The sequence below is a fragment of the Bombina bombina genome, chromosome 1, assembly GCF_027579735.1.
Source record: "Bombina bombina isolate aBomBom1 chromosome 1, aBomBom1.pri, whole genome shotgun sequence".
Taxonomy (NCBI): domain Eukaryota; kingdom Metazoa; phylum Chordata; class Amphibia; order Anura; family Bombinatoridae; genus Bombina; species Bombina bombina.
In genome coordinates, this window is record NC_069499.1 from 1,282,432,626 (window position 1) to 1,282,450,872 (window position 18,247).

The following is an 18,247-nucleotide window of genomic DNA, read 5'->3' on the forward strand; positions in this document are numbered from 1 at the left end:
GTCTTTCTGAAATCTGAATAGCTTCAACATAATTTCAGAACTCTTACCACATCTACTAATGTTGTTAAAATTCACAACTTTAGGTAAAAATTGAAAAGAAGACAGCAAAACCACCTTATCCTGATAAAAAAAATCAGAAAAAGGAGACTCACAAGAAAGAACAGATAATTCAGAGGACTGTCCTAGCTGAAGAGATGTCTAAAGGAACAATACTTTCCATGAAAGTCATTTAAATGTCCAAAGAAAGCATATGCTCAAACGGAAGAGCCTGTAAAGCCCTCAGAACCAAAATTAAGACTCCAAGGAGGAGAAATTGGCTTAAATGACAGACTTGATACGAACCAAAGCCTTAACAAAATAATGAATAACAGAAAGATTAGCAAATTTTTCTATGAAAACAGCACAGAAAAAGCAGAGATTTGTCCTTGCAAAGAACTTGCAGACACAAGTTCCTGAAGAAAACTATAAAAACCTAGGAATTCTAAAAGAATGCCAAGAGAATTTATGAAAAGAGCATCAAGAGATGAAAATCTTTCAAACTCGATAATAAATCTTACTAGAGACAGATTAACGAGCCTGCAACATAGTATTAATCACTGAGTCAAAGAATTTCTATGACTAAGTACTAAGCGTTAAAACTCCATACCATCAAATTAATAATTTGAGTTCCTGATGGAAAAAAACAGAATTTATGTTTACCTGATAAATTTCTTTCTCCAACGGTGTGTCCGGTCCACGGCGTCATCCTTACTTGTGGGATATTCTCTTCCCCAACAGGAAATGGCAAAGAGCCCAGCAAAGCTGGTCACATGATCCCTCCTAGGCTCCGCCTACCCCAGTCATTCGACCGACGTTAAGGAGGAATAATAGCATAGGAGAAACCATATGGTACCGTGGTGACTGTAGTTAAAGAAAATAAATTATCAGACCTGATTAAAAAACCAGGGCGGGCCGTGGACCGGACACACCGTTGGAGAAAGAAATTTATCAGGTAAACATAAATTCTGTTTTCTCCAACATAGGTGTGTCCGGTCCACGGCGTCATCCTTACTTGTGGGAACCAATACCAAAGCTTTAGGACACGGATGAAGGGAGGGAGCAAATCAGGTCACCTAAATGGAAGGCACCACGGCTTGCAAAACCTTTCTCCCAAAAATAGCCTCAGAAGAAGCAAAAGTATCAAACTTGTAAAATTTGGTAAAAGTGTGCAGTGAAGACCAAGTCGCTGCCCTACATATCTGATCAACAGAAGCCTCGTTCTTGAAGGCCCATGTGGAAGCCACAGCCCTAGTGGAATGAGCTGTGATTCTTTCGGGAGGCTGCCGTCCGGCAGTCTCGTAAGCCAATCTGATGATGCTTTTAATCCAAAAAGAGAGAGAGGTAGAAGTTGCTTTTTGACCTCTCCTTTTGCCTGAATAAACAACAAACAAGGAAGATGTTTGTCTAAAATCCTTTGTAGCATCTAAATAGAATTTTAGAGCGCGAACAACATCCAAATTGTGCAACAAGCGTTCCTTCTTTGAAACTGGTTTCGGACACAGAGAAGGTACGATAATCTCCTGGTTAATGTTTTTGTTAGAAACAACTTTTGGAAGAAAACCAGGTTTAGTACGTAAAACCACCTTATCTGCATGGAACACCAGATAAGGAGGAGAACACTGCAGAGCAGATAATTCTGAAACTCTTCTAGCAGAAGAAATTGCAACTAAAAACAAAACTTTCCAAGATAATAACTTAATATCAACGGAATGTAAGGGTTCAAACGGAACCCCCTGAAGAACTGAAAGAACTAAATTGAGACTCCAAGGAGGAGTCAAAGGCTTGTAAACAGGCTTGATTCTAACCAGAGCCTGAACAAAGGCTTGAACATCTGGCACAGCTGCCAGTTTTTTGTGAAGTAACACCGACAAGGCAGAAATCTGTCCCTTCAGGGAACTTGCCGATAATCCTTTTTCCAATCCTTCTTGAAGGAAGGATAGAATCCTAGGAATCTTAACCTTGTCCCAAGGGAATCCTTTAGATTCACACCAACAGATATATTTTTTCCAAATTTTGTGGTAAATCTTTCTAGTTACAGGCTTTCTGGCCTGAACAAGAGTATCGATAACAGAATCTGAGAAACCTCGCTTCGATAAAATCAAGCGTTCAATCTCCAAGCAGTCAGCTGGAGTGAAACCAGATTCGGATGTTCGAACGGACCCTGAACAAGAAGGTCTCGTCTCAAAGGTAGCTTCCAAGGTGGAGCCGATGACATATTCACCAGATCTGCATACCAAGTCCTGCGTGGCCACGCAGGAGCTATCAAGATCACCGACGCCCTCTCCTGATTGATCCTGGCTACCAGCCTGGGGATGAGAGGAAACGGCGGGAACACATAAGCTAGTTTGAAGGTCCAAGGTGCTACTAGTGCATCCACTAGAGCCGCCTTGGGATCCCTGGATCTGGACCCGTAGCAAGGAACTTTGAAGTTCTGACGAGAGGCCATCAGATCCATGTCTGGAATGCCCCATAGTTGAGTGACTTGGGCAAAGATTTCCGGATGGAGTTCCCACTCCCCCGGATGCAATGTCTGATTGAAACCGTATGAACTTGGTCCTCGCTAGGTGAGGCCAAGCCTTGAGAGCATTGAATATCGCTCTCAGTTCCAGAATATTTATCGGTAGAAGAGATTCTTCCCGAGACCAAAGACCCTGAGCTTTCAGGGATCCCCAGACCGCGCCCCAGCCCATCAGACTGGCGTCAGTCGTGACAATGACCCACTCTGGTCTGCGGAATGTCATCCCTCGTGACAGGTTGTCCAGGGACAGCCACCAACGGAGTGAGTCTCTGGTCCTCTGATTTACTTGTATCTTTGGAGACAAGTCTGTATAGTCCCCATTCCACTGACTGAGCATGCACAGTTGTAATGGTCTTAGATGAATGCGCGCAAAAGGAACTATGTCCATTGCCGCTACCATCAACCCGATCACTTCCATGCACTGAGCTACGGAAGGAAGAGGAACGGAATGAAGAATTCGACAAGAGTCCAGAAGTTTTGTCTTTCTGGCCTCTGTTAGAAAAATCCTCATTTCTGAGGAGTCTATAATTGTTCCCAAGAAGGGAACCCTTGTTGACGGGGATAGAGAACACTTTTCCACGTTCACTTTCCAGCCGTGAGATCTGAGAAAGGCCAGGACAATGTCCGTGTGAGCCTTTGCTCGAGGGAGGGACGACGCTTGAATCAGAATGTCGTCCAGGTAAGGTACTACTGCAATGCCCCTTGGTCTTAGCACCGCTAGAAGGGACCCTAGTACCTTTGTGAAAATCCTTGGAGCAGTGGCTAATCCGAAAGGAAGCGCCACGAACTGGTAATGTTTGTCCAGGAATGCAAACCTTAGGAACCGATGATGTTCCTTGTGGATAGGAATATGTAGATACGCATCCTTTAAATCCACCGTGGTCATGAATTGACCTTCCTGGATGGAAGGAAGGATAGTTCGAATGGTTTCCATCTTGAACGATGGGACCTTGAGAAATTTGTTTAAGATCTTGAGATCTAGGATTGGTCTGAACGTTCCCTCTTTTTTGGGAACTATGAACAGATTGGAGTAGAACCCCATCCCTTGTTCTCTCAATGGAACAGGATGAATCACTCCCATTTTTAACAGGTCTTCTACACAATGTAAGAACGCCTGTCTTTTTATGTGGTCTGAAGACAACTGAGACCTGTGGAACCTCCCCCTTGGGGGAAGTCCCTTGAATTCCAGAAGATAACCCTGGGAGACTATTTCTAGCGCCCAAGGATCCAGAACATCTCTTGCCCAAGCCTGAGCGAAGAGAGAGAGTCTGCCCCCCACCAGATCCGATCCCGGATCGGGGGCCAATATTTCATGCTGTCTTGGTAGCAGTGGCAGGTTTCTTGGCCTGCTTTCCCTTGTTCCAGCCTTGCATTGGTCTCCAAGCTGGCTTGGCCTGAGAAGTATTACCCTCTTGCTTAGAGGACGTAGCACCTTGGGCTGGTCCGTTTTTACGAAAGGGACGAAAATTAGGTCTATTTTTTGCCTTGAAAGGCCGATCCTGAGGAAGGGCATGGCCCTTACCCCCAGTGATATCAGAGATAATCTCTTTCAAGTCAGGACCAAACAGCGTTTTCCCCTTGAAAGGAATGTTTAGTAGCTTGTTCTTGGAAGACGCATCAGCCGACCAAGATTTCAACCAAAGCGCTCTGCGCGCCACAATAGCAAACCCAGAATTCTTAGCCGCTAACTTAGCCAATTGCAAAGAGGCGTCTAGAGTGAAAGAATTAGCCAATTTGAGAGCATTGACTCTGTCCATAATCTCCTCATAAGGAGGAGAGTCACTATCGAGCACCTTAATCAGTTCATCAAACCAGAAATATGCGGCTGTAGTGACAGGGACAATGCATGAAATGGGTTGTAGAAGGTAACCCTGCTGAACAAACATCTTTTTAAGCAAACCTTCTAATTTTTTATCCATAGGATCTTTGAAAGCACAACTATCCTCTATGGGAATAGTGGTGCGTTTGTTTAAAGTAGAAACCGCTCCCTCGACCTTGGGGACTGACTGCCATAAGTCCTTTCTGGGGTCGACCATAGGAAACAATTTTTTAAATATGGGGGGAGGGACGAAAGGAATACCGGGCCTTTCCCATTCTTTATTAACAATGTCCGCCACCCGCTTGGGTATAGGAAAAGCTTCTGGGAGCCCCGGCACCTCTAGGAACTTGTCCATTTTACATAGTTTCTCTGGGATGACCAAATTTTCACAATCATCCAGAGTGGATAATACCTCCTTAAGCAAAATGCGGAGATGTTCCAATTTAAATTTAAAAGTAATCACATCAGATTCAGCCTGCTGAGAAATGTTCCCTAAATCAGTAATTTCTCCCTCAGACAAAACCTCCCTGGCCCCCTCAGATTGGGTTAGGGGCCCTTCAGAGATATTAATATCAGCGTCGTCATGCTCTTCAGTAACTAAAACAGAGCATCCACGCTTACGCTGACAAGGGTTCATTTTGGCTAAAATGTTTTTGACAGAATTATCCATTACAGCCGTTAATTGTTGCATAGTAAGGAGTATTGGCGCGCTAGATGTACTAGGGGCCTCCTGAGTGGGCAAGACTCGTGTAGACGAAGGAGGGAATGATGCAGTACCATGCTTACTCCCCTCACTTGAGGAATCATCTTGGGCATCATTGTCATTATCACATAAATCACATTTATTTAAATGAATAGGAATTCTGGCTTCCCCACATTCAGAACACAGTCTATCTGGTAGTTCAGACATGTTAAACAGGCATAAACTTGATAAGAAAGTACAAAAAACGTTTTGAAATAAAACCGTTACTGTCACTTTAAATTTTAAACTGAACACACTTTATTACTGCAATTGCGAAAAAACATGAAGGAATTGTTCAAAATTCACCAAACTTTCACCACAGTGTCTTAAAGCCTTGAAAATATTGCACACCAATTTTGGAAGCTTTAACCCTTAAAATAACGGAACCGGAGCCGTTTTAAGCTTTAACCCCTTTACAGTCCCTGGTATCTGCTTTGCTGAGACCCAACCAAACCCAAAGGGGAATACGATACCAAATGACGCCTTCAGAAGTCTTTTATAAGTATCAGAGCTCCTCTCACATGCGACTGCATGCCATGCCTCTCAAAAACAAGTGCGCAACACCGGCGCGAAAATGAGACTCTGCCTATGCTTTGGGAAAGCCCCTAAAGAATAAGGTGTCTAAAACAGTGCCTGCCGATATTATTATATCAAAATACCCAGAATAAATGATTCCTCAAGGCTAAATAAGTGTTAATATCAATCGATTTAGCCCAAAAAAGGTCTACAGTCTAAATAAGCCCTTGTGAAGCCCTTATTTACAATCGTAATAAACATGGCTTACCGGATCCCATAGGGAAAATGACAGCTTCCAGCATTACATCGTCTTGTTAGAATGTGTCATACCTCAAGCAGCAAAGGACTGCAAACTGTTCCCCCAACTGAAGTTAATTGCTCTCAACAGTCCTGTGTGGAACAGCCATGGATTTTAGTTACGGTTGCTAAAATCATTTTCCTCATACAAACAGAATTCTTCATCTCTTTTCTGTTTCTGAGTAAATAGTACGTACCAGCACTATTTGAAAATAACAAACTCTTGATTGAATAATGAAAAACTACAGTTAAACACTAAAAAACTCTAAGCCATCTCCGTGGAGATGTTGCCTGTACAACGGCAAAGAGAATGACTGGGGTAGGCGGAGCCTAGGAGGGATCATGTGACCAGCTTTGCTGGGCTCTTTGCCATTTCCTGTTGGGGAAGAGAATATCCCACAAGTAAGGATGACGCCGTGGACCGGACACACCTATGTTGGAGAAATGAATGTTAAGGTATAGGGTCTGGCCTTAATGGAAGAGACCAAGATTGGCAACTGGACATTCGAACAAGAACCATATACCAAAACCTGTGCGGCCATGCTGGAACCACCAGCAACACAAAAGATTGCTCCCTGATGATTTTGAAAATCACTCTAAAAAGAAGAACCAGAGGCGAAAAAATAAAGGCAGATTGATAACTCCAAGAAAGTGTCAATGCATACACTGCTTCCGCCAGAGGATCCCCGGACCTGAATAGGCCCCTGGTAAGTTCCTTGTTTAGATGAGATGCCATCAGATCTGTTTCTGGAAGCCCACACATCTGAACAATTTGAAAAAAACACATCTAGATAAAGACCATTCTCCCGGATGCAAAGCTTGATGGACAGATAATCCGTTTCCCAATTATCTATACCTGGGAAATGGACCACAGAAATTAGACAGGAGCTGGATTTAGTCCAAGCAAGTATCCGAGATACTTCTTTCACAGCCTAAGGACTGAGAGTCCCACCCTGATGATTGACATACGCCACAATTGTGACATTGTCTGTCTGAAAAACAAACGTCTCTTTCTTCAAAAAGAAGCCAAAACTGAACTGATGCACGGAGTTCCAAAATATCGATTGGTAATCTCGCCTCCTGAGATTTCCAAACCCCTTGTGCTGACAGAGATCCCCAGACAGCCTTCCAACCTAAAAGACTCATCTGTAGTGATCATGGTCCAGGTTGAATGAACCGAAGAGACCCGTAGAACTATATGAAGGTGATCTAACCACCAAATCAAAGATAGTTGAACATTGGGATTCAAAGATATAAAAAGTGATACCCTAGAATCCCTGCACCATGAATTCAGTATAAAAAACTGGAAAGGTTTCTTATGAAAATGAGCAAAGGGAATCGAATCCAATGCTGCAGCCATAATACCAAAAACTTCCATGCATATAGCAACTGAAGGAAATAATAGAGACTGAAGGTTCCGACAAACGGAACCCAAAAAAATTGTCACTTGTCTGCTAGAGACAAAGACAGACACAATCTATCTGGAAACCTAAAAAAGGTGACCCTTGTCTGAGGAATCAAAGAGCTTTTGATAAAAATCCTCTAACCATGTCTTGAAGAAACAACAAAAGTTGAATCATATGAGATTCCGCAGAACGAAAAAGACTGAGCCAGTACCACGAAACCGTCCAAATAAGGAAACACTGAGAACCTTGAAAAGATTCTTAGAGCTGTCGCTAGACCAGAAGGAAAAGCAACAAATTGGTAATGCTTGTCAAAAAAAGAGAATCTCAGAAAATGAAAATAATCTGAATGAAAACAGAAAATGAAGATATGCATCTATTGTATCTATTGTGAACAAAAAATGCCATTACTGACCAAAAAGGCAGAATAGACCATATAAACTCCATTCTAAAAGATGGTATACTTATGACAATTCAAAAAGATTTTCTGTTTTTGAAATAATGAATAGTTTTGAATAAAACCCCCAAATCCTGTTCCTAAAAAGGAACTGGTATAAATACTACAGCAAACTCCAGGTCTGAGCAGCGCCTTGAGCCCCAACAGGTAACCAGCCGCGCTTCACAAGTACCCAATACATATAGGACTGAAACACACTTCAGGAAAGTGTGAGCCTTACTGGAATAGCTGGAATATGTTAGAGAGAGAAAAAATACTTCTCACAGACGGTTTTACTCTGAATCCTATTCCCAAACAAATTTATTAAGAAAGTCTTAACCTGCCCCTTACCAGCTAAGCTGGAATAAGAACTGCACCTAAATGCAAATTTGGGAAGCTGACTTGGATTTTAAAAATGGCTTAAATTGAATGAAGAAAACTTCCAATTGTAAATATGTTACTTGGGGAAGAATTAGAATTCCGTTCCTTAGTAAGAAAAAAAGCTTAATATTTAGCTTTAGAACTCAATCTTGCAGCCCAGAGTAACAGTTGAGGAATTGAATCCAATTGTGAACCAAATAATTGATTACCTTGGAAAAAAAGAAATATGGAATTTACAAATCAAATTAGCATTCCAAGATTGAAATCATAAAGTTCTTCTAGCTAAAATAGCTAAAGAAATAGATTAAACCTCATTTGCGAAAATATAAAAAAAATGACAACACAAATGAAATTATTAGCATGTTGATCAACTTAACAATGCTAAACAAATCATAATCCGATACTTGTTGCACTAAAGTATCCAACCAGAAAGCTGAAGCAGTTGCAACATCAGCCAAATAAATTACAGATGTAAGAAAAGTACCTGAAAATAAATAATTTTCCTTAAATAAGATACAAGTTCTCAAGGGAAAAAATAAGTACTATCTGCTATAGGAATAGTAGTATGTTAGCAAGAGTAGAGATAGTCCCATTAACTTGGGGGATCTTCCTCAAAACTTAAAACTAACTGCCGGCAAAGGATACAATTAAAAAACCTTAAAGAAGGAATAAAAGAAATTCCCGACCTATTCCATTCCCTAGTATCAGGAACTGGAAAAAAAACCTCTGAAGAAACCACAGAAGGTTAATAAGCAGAATTTAAATGTTAGCTAGTCTTAATCAAAAGAACTAGTTACTTCAATATCCAAAATAATCAACACCTTTTCAACAAAAAACAAATGTACTCTATTTAAAAATAAAAAAGTAGATTTGTTAGTGTCAATATCTGATGAAGAATATTCTGAATGAGAAAACACACCATCAAGTATGACGCCCATATTTTTTTGGCGCCAAGTAAGACGCCCACATTTTTTTGGCGCCAAGTATGACGCCCATATTTTTTGGCGCCAAAAATGACGCCCATATTTTTTGGCGCAAAAAAACGTCTGTAACACAGATGCGTCAAAAAATGACTCAACCATGTGTAAACTTCCGGCGTCAACTATGGCGCCGGAAATGACGAAATTTTGCGCCAAAAATGACGCCATAAATTGAAGCATTTTCTGCCCCCGCGAGCCTAACAGTCCGCAGGGAAAAAAGTCAATTTGAAAATTGAAGGTAAGAAAAAAATATTTATTCATATGCATTTCCCAAAATAATGAAACTGACAGTCTGAAAGAAGGAATGCTGATTAACCTGAATCATGGCAAATATAAGTTTAAAACATATATTTAGAACTTTACATATAAAGTGCCCAACCATAGCTTTGAGTGTCATAAATAGAAATAAGATTTACTTACCCCAAGACACTCATCTACATATAGTAGATAGCCAAACCAGTACTGAAACGAGAATCAGTAGAGGTAATGGTATATAAGAGTATATCGTCGTTGATATGTTGACAGTTTCCGGTGGGCGGGATTTTGCGAGAGCTGAAAGACTGACTTTCCAAACTGCAGGTACTATCGCAGCTGCCGACCAACTAGGCCCTAGGCTAAGCGGGAGCTTGCTTAGTCGGGCGGTCTTCGTCACGGAGGAGGTGAGCGAGGTACAGGAGGTACAGGAGAGAGTTAGAAGAGAAAACGACAGAGGCAAAAGAAGGAGCGCAGACCAGCGTGACTGTTGAGTTGGGACTACTGTGGAGGATGGAAGAGGGTGGAGAAGCATTCCCCTGTCGTTTGCCATAGAAGAAGTACCTCCTTTACTTCCTTATAGGCGGAGGTCTATCTGGTCCTGTCTGACAACGCAGCACAGGAGACCAACACTAGAATTCCAGACTTCAAAAGAAGTGACCAGTCTGGGGGAGAGCACCGCATCCGGTAACCAACGTTACACTAAGGGAGTTTGTGAACAACTTTCAATAAACGTGAGTACAGCGCTAACTTGCTGAGGAATCGGCTGGTAGGCGCTGAACAAACTGAAAAAGCTGTATTTGGAAAAATTCTCTAATAAGTGTAACAAGTGCGATAATGGGCTATCTCCCCCAGTGAAGATACTTTTATCTGGGATTCTATGTGTTATTAGTTAGAATAACTGAATTTTTGTGGGTTTAACTTTCAGAGACTCCATTGTTAAAAGGCTCCAACTTTGAATTTACAAGATTTCTGCAAGACAACACTATTCTGGGAGCAATTTGGTTAACTTACTGTGGTGGTAACACACACAACAAGGAAATAGGCGAATGGGAAGCCTTATGTCAAATTTGTAAGAATTTAAAGAACTTACTGGCAAAGAAAAATTGGAAAGAAAACGTTAGTTTGCTGATAAAACTGATAAAGTTGTTAAAATTATATGGGAAAGGCATTAAGACTAATATGTAATTAGGTAATCCAAAGTACTCTTCATCCTCCCTATAAAAGGAAAAAAGGACAAAAAAAAACAAAAAAAAAAAAAAAAACACTGGAGATATTACGACTAAAAATAGAAGGGAAGAAACTTTACATCTTGGATAAAGTAGAAAATTTAAGCCATAAGACTGTGATATAAGGTCAAGAAAGGCGTTTCTAAATAATTGACTTTGGAATTTAAAGGGACAAACATTACTTTTAAATAACTGTTAAAGGACTGTCTTTATCAGAAGAAACCCAACCTGGGGGCAATGCCTGATATTAGAATTAACAACTTGAAGACACTAAGTTAAACGGAGACTATACTGTAAAATCCTTTTTTTACTGTTTAAATGTATTAGTCCATTATTATTTCTTTTTTTTTTTTTTTCTATTTCCTCTAGCACAATATGGGGAAGTGACTCCATTTTATTTGGAAATTGAAGATCTTAACTAGAAATTTACCTTAAATGATATTATTTTATATAATAATTGAACTATATATTTGACCATTTTTATATAGTAAGGACAGGAAAAAAGATTATATTCTTAAGAAGTTACTTATTTAGATAATTGATCAATTTTTGATAGTAAGGCTAGGATTAAATGCTATACATACAAGCTTTTGCTTATAGGTCTAAGAGTTAATTAGTAAGAAAACCTGTAATCATATTGTAACAACCCTATATACAATTTTATACACATTTGATATTTATGGTTAAGGAGGAGGTTAGTTAAGGTGTAAATCTGTGTTGATAACTACATACCCTGTTCAAACACGGGGAATTGTTAGTTAAATTGGATACCTTTGATTTATACTTTGTCTTAAATAGGCGCAAAAATCATAAGCGTTTGCAAATCTGAGATTCAGGGAAATCTTTAAATATAAGAAGGGCTGTATGTGATTTCAAGTTTCTATGGTAATATATCTGCATTTGACCTACGTAGTTTAAGTTATATATAAGGAAGAGCAAGAAAAGGGATTATGTTTTGATCAGGGACAGAGATAAGCTAGTGAGAGAAAAAAGATCAGAGAGTTGGTTTATGGAAAAATTTCTTACTAAAAATATCATGCCGCCCAAAAAACAAGGAGATAAGCAAACAAGACTATCATTAGATAGGTTTTGAGAAAGACCAATGGCTGTAGTGGAAAATATATCTGATAAAGAGGGGTCATCCCTGATCACTCAAATAACTGAAATCTTAATTCCTAAAATAGATGGGGTCCAAAATGAAGTACAAAGATATATTCAGACACTATCTTTAGAGATTAAGAACTTTCAATTTAGACTTAGCAAATCAGAACAGAGAATCTCTGATATAGAAGATGGTCAGACAAATTTGATTGAAAGAATTATGGAGTTAGAGAAACAGAACAAATCACTAACGATGAGAATAGAAAATTTAGAAAACCGCTCGAGACAGAAAAATTTAAGGATTTTAGGAATTCCTGAGTCAATAAAGATACATGAGTTAAAAGAATTTGTAGAAGTGGAGCTCCCAAATTTATTGGGAATACCTAAGGAAAAATTACCATTTCTGAAAAAGTTCAGAGAATTAATGTAGTAAAGAAGAACAATTACTCACGAGACTTTTCTAGACCAGTTTTAGTTGAGTTTGCTAGCTTTAATACTAAAATGTTACTATTTAATGCATATAAACAAATAAACTCACTGATTTTTCAAGATAGAAGAATTTCTATTTATCAAGATTATGCAGCAGATACTGCTAGAGCTAGAAGAGAACTGATACCGCTATGTAATGAGCTTAATAACAAAGGATTTAAAGCCTTTGTGATATTCCCAGCTAAAATTTAGATTCTACTCCAAGATGAGACAAAAATTTTGAATAATAGAGGAAATAATGAAGTTTCTGGAAACTAACAAAATTTAAAACTATAAGAAAGAGAGGAAGGATGGTAAGGGGGGATACTTAAAGCTTAAATAGGAAGGAAGAGAGGAAGGAGAAGAGGAAGAGAAAAAAAAAGATTTTTTTTTTTTTCTCTCACCTATCTCACTAAATAGTTTTATAACACTAATACACTGCTGCCTTGTTAACCTCTTGGAGGATATATAAGGATTAATAATTTGAAAATGAGTTACATTGATCTTTAAAAACATAATTTATGCTTACCTGATAAATTCCTTTCTTCTGTTGTGTGATCAGTCCACGGGTCATCATTACTTCTGGGATATAACTCCTCCCCAACAGGAAGTGCAAGAGGATTCACCCAGCAGAGCTGCATATAGCTCCTCCCCTCTACGTCACTCCCAGTCATTCGACCAAGAATCAACGAGAAAGGAGAAACCAAGGGTGAAGTGGTGACTGGAGTATAATTTAAAAAAATATTTACCTGCCTTAAAAAACAGGGCGGGCCGTGGACTGATCACACAACAGAAGAAAGGAATTTATCAGGTAAGCATAAATTATGTTTTCTTCTGTTATGTGTGATCAGTCCACGGGTCATCATTACTTCTGGGATACCAATACCAAAGCAAAAGTACACGGATGACGGGAGGGATAGGCAGGCTCATTATACAGAAGGAACCACTGCCTGAAGAACCTTTCTCCCAAAAATAGCCTCCGAAGAAGCAAAAGTGTCAAATTTGTAAAATTTGGAAAAAGTATGAAGCGAAGACCAAGTTGCAGCCTTGCAAATCTGTTCAACAGAGGCCTCATTCTTAAAGGCCCAAGTGGAAGCCACAGCTCTAGTAGAATGAGCTGTAATTCTTTCAGGAGGCTGCTGTCCAGCAGTCTCATAGGCTAAACGAATTATGCTACGAAGCCAGAAGGAGAGAGAGGTAGCCGAAGCCTTATGACCTCTCCTCTGACCAGAGTACACGACAAACAGGGAAGACGTTTGTCGAAAATCCTTAGTTGCCTGCAAGTAGAACTTGAGGGCACGAACTACATCCAGATTGTGTAGAAGACGTTCCTTCTTTGAAGAAGGATTTGGACACAAGGATGGAACAACAATCTCTTGATTGATATTCCTGTTAGTGACTACCTTAGGTAAGAACCCAGGTTTAGTACGCAGAACTACCTTGTCTGAGTGAAAAATCAGATAAGGAGAATCACAATGTAAGGCTGATAACTCAGAGACTCTTCGAGCCGAGGAAATAGCCATTAAAAACAGAACTTTCCAAGATAACAATTTTATATCAATGGAATGAAGGGGTTCAAACGGAACACCCTGTAAAACGTTAAGAACTAAGTTTAAACTCCATGGCGGAGCAACAGTTTTAAACACAGGCTTGATCCTAGCTAAAGCCTGACAAAAGGCCTGGACGTCTGGATTTTCTGACAGACGCCTGTGTAACAAGATGGACAGAGCTGAGATCTGTCCCTTTAATGAGCTAGCCGATAAACCCTTTTTTTTTAAACCTTCTTGTAGAAAGGACAATATCCTAGGAATCCTAACCTTACTCCAGGGGTAACCTTTGGATTCGCACCAGTATAGGTATTTACGCCATATCTTATGGTAAATCCTTCTGGTAACAGGCTTCCTAGCCTGTATCAGGGTATCAATAACCGACTCAGAAAAACCACGTTTTGATAAAATCAAGCGTTCAATTTCCAAGCAGTCAGCTTCAGAGAAGTTAGATTTTGATGTTTGAATGGACCCTGTATCAGAAGGTCCTGTCTTAGAGGTAGAGACCAAGGCGGACAGGATGACATGTCCACTAGATCTGCATACCAAGTCCTGCGTGGCCATGCAGGCGCTATTAGAATCACTGATGCTCTCTCCTGTTTGATTTTGGCAATCAATCGAGGAAGCAGCGGGAAGGGTGGAAACACATAAGCCATCCCGAAGTTCCAAGGTGCTGTCAAAGCATCTATCAGAACCGCTCCCGGATCCCTGGATCTGGACCCGTAGCGAGGAAGTTTGGCGTTCTGGCGAGACGCCATGAGATCTATCTCTGGTTTGCCCCAACGTCGAAGTATTTGGGCAAAGACCTCCGGATGAAGTTCCCACTCCCCCGGATGAAGAGTCTGGCGACTCAAGAAATCCGCCTCCCAGTTCTCCACTCCCGGGATGTGGATTGCTGACAGGTGGCAAGAGTGAGACTCTGCCCAGCGAATTATCTTTGATACTTCCATCATTGCTAGGGAGCTTCTTGTCCCTCCTTGATGGTTGATGTAAGCTACAGTCGTGATGTTGTCCGACTGAAGCCTGATGAACCCCCGAGTTTTTAACTGGGGCCAAGCCAGAAGGGCATGGAGGACTGCTCTCAATTCCAGAATGTTTATTGGCAGGAGACTTTCCTCCTGATTCCATTGTCCCTGAGCCTTCAGAGAATTCCAGACAGCGCCCCAACCTAGTAGGCTGGCGTCTGTTGTTACAATTGTCCAGTCCGGCCTGCTGAATGGCATCCCCCTGGACAGATGTGGTTGAGAAAGCCACCATAGAAGAGAGTTTCTGGTCTCTTGATCCAGATTCAGAGTAGGGGACAAGTCTGAGTAATCCCCATTCCACTGACTCAGCATGCACAATTGCAGCGGTCTGAGATGTAGACGTGCAAAGGGTACTATGTCCATTGCTGCTACCATTAAGCCGATCACCTCCATGCATTGAGCTACTGACGGGAGTTGAATGGAATGAAGGACGCGGCATGCATTTAGAAGCTTTGTTAATCTGTCTTCTGTCAGATAAATCTTCATTTCTACAGAATCTATAAGAGTCCCCAAGAATGGAACTCTTGTGAGAGGAAAAAGAGAACTCTTCTTTTCGTTCACTTTCCATCCATGCGACCTTAGAAATGCCAGAACTAACTCTGTATGAGACTTGGCAGTTTGAAAGCTTGAAGCTTGTATCAGAATGTCGTCTAGGTACGGAGCTACCGAAATTCCTCGCGGTCTTAGTACCGCCAGAAGGGCACCCAGAACCTTTGTGAAGATTCTTGGAGCCGTAGCCAATCCGAATGGAAGAGCTACAAACTGGTAATGCCTGTCTAAGAAGGCAAACCTTAGATACCGGTAATGATCTTTGTGAATCGGTATGTGAAGGTAAGCATCCTTTAAATCCACTGTGGTCATGTACTGACCCTTTTGGATCATGGGTAAGATTGTCCGAATAGTTTCCATTTTGAACGATGGAACTCTTAGGAATTTGTTTAGGATCTTTAAATCCAAGATTGGCCTGAAAGTTCCCTCTTTTTTGGGAACCACAAACAGGTTTGAGTAAAACCCTTGTCCTTGTTCCGACCGCGGAACCGGATGGATCACTCCCATTAATAACAGATCTTGTACACAGCGTAGAAACGCTTCTTTCTTTATCTGGTTTGTTGACAACCTTGACAGATGAAATCTCCCTCTTGGGGGAGAGAATTTGAAATCTAGAAGGTATCCCTGAGATATGATCTCTAGCGCCCAGGGATCCTGAACATCTCTTGCCCAAGCCTGGGCGAAGAGAGAGAGTCTGCCCCCCACCAGATCCGGTCCCGGATCGGGGGCCCTCGGTTCATGCTGTCTTTGGGGCAGCAGCAGGTTTCCTGGCCTGCTTGCCCTTGTTCCAGGACTGGTTAGGTTTCCAGCCTTGTCTGTAACGAGCAACAGCTCCTTCCTGTTTCGGTGCAGTGGAAGTTGATGCTGCTCCTGCTTTGAAATTCCGAAAGGGACGAAAATTAGACTGTCTAGCCTTAGCTTTGGCTTTGTCTTGAGGCAGGGCGTGGCCCTTACCTCCTGTAATGTCAGCGATAATTTCTTTCAAACCGGGCCCAAATAAAGTTTGCCCCTTGAAAGGTATATTAAGTAATTTGGACTTAGAAGTTACATCAGCTGACCAGGATTTTAGCCACAGCGCCCTACGTGCCTGAATGGCGAATCCTGAGTTCTTAGCCGTAAGTTTGGTTAAATGTACTACGGCCTCCGAAATGAATGAATTAGCTAGTTTAAGGACTCTAAGCCTGTCCGTAATGTCGTCCAGCGTAACTGAACTAAGGTTCTCTGCCAGAGACTCAATCCAAAATGCTGCCGCAGCCGTAATCGGCGCGATGCATGCAAGGGGTTGCAATATAAAACCTTGTTGAACAAACATTTTCTTAAGGTAACCCTCTAATTTTTTATCCATTGGATCTGAAAAAGCACAGCTATCCTCCACCGGGATAGTGGTACGCTTAGCTAAAGTAGAAACTGCTCCCTCCACCTTAGGGACCGTTTGCCATAAGTCCCGTGTGGTGGCGTCTATTGGAAACATCTTTCTAAATATTGGAGGGGGTGAGAACGGCACACCGGGTCTATCCCACTCCTTAGTAACAATTTCAGTTAGTCTCTTAGGTATAGGAAAAACGTCAGTACTCGCCGGTACCGCAAAGTATTTATCCAACCTACACAATTTCTCTGGTATTGCAACAGTGTTACAATCATTAAGAGCCGCTAAAACCTCCCCTAGTAATACACGGAGGTTCTCCAATTTAAATTTAAAATTTGAAATATCTGAATCCAATCTGTTTGGATCAGAACCATCACCCACAGAATGAAGCTCTCCGTCCTCATGCTCTGCAAGCTGTGACGCAGTATCAGACATGGCCCTAGTATTATCAGCGCACTCTGTTCTCACCCCAGAGTGATCACGCTTGCCTCTTAGTTCTGGTAATTTAGCCAAAACTTCAGTCATAACAGTAGCCATATCTTGTAATGTTATCTGTAATGGCCGCCCAGATGTACTAGGCGCCATAATATCACGCACCTCCCGGGCGGGAGATGCAGGTACTGACACATGAGGCGAGTTAGTCGGCATAACTCTCCCCTCGCTGTTTGGTGAAATTTGTTCAATTTGTACAGATTGGCTTTTATTTAAAGTAGTATCAATACAGTTAGTACATAAATTTCTATTGGGCTCCACCTTGGCATTGGAACAAGTGACACAGGTAACTTCCTCTGAATCAGACATGTTTAACACACTAGCAATAAACTTGCAACTTGGTTACAATCTTATTTAAGAAAAACGTACTGTGCCTCAAAGAAGCACTAAACGATTAAATGACAGTTGAAATAATGAACTGAACAGACAGTTATAGCATCAATCCTTAAAAACAACACAACTTTTAGCAAAGGTTTGTTCCCATTAGTAAAGTAACAATAATTAAATTTGAAACATAAAAATTACAGAGCAACGTTTTTAATCACAGTCAATATATAAATCTCACAGCTCTGCTGAGAGAATCTACCTCCCTCCAAAGAAGTTTGAAGACCCCTGAGTTCTGATAGAGATGAACCGGAACATGCAGGAAATACAAGAGTAACTGACTGGAAATTTTTGATGCGTAGCAAAGAGCGCCAAAAAACGGCCCCTCCCCCTCACACACAGCAGTGAGAGAGAAACGAAACTGTCACAATTAAAACAAGCAACTGCCAAGTGGAAAAATAATGCCCAAATATTTATTCACTCAGTACCTCAGAAAATGCAAACGATTCTACATTCCAGCAAAAACGTTTAACATAATAAATACCTATTAAAAGGTTTAATGTACTTTTAACAGAGTAATTCCGGTGAAATACCATCCCCAGAATACTGAAGTGTAGAGTATACATACATGTCATTATAACGGTATGGCAGGATTTTCTCATCAATTCCATTCAGAAAATAAAAACTGCTACATACCTCAATGCAGATTCATCTGCCCGCTGTCCCCTGATCTGAAGCTTTTACCTCCCTCAGATGGCCGAGA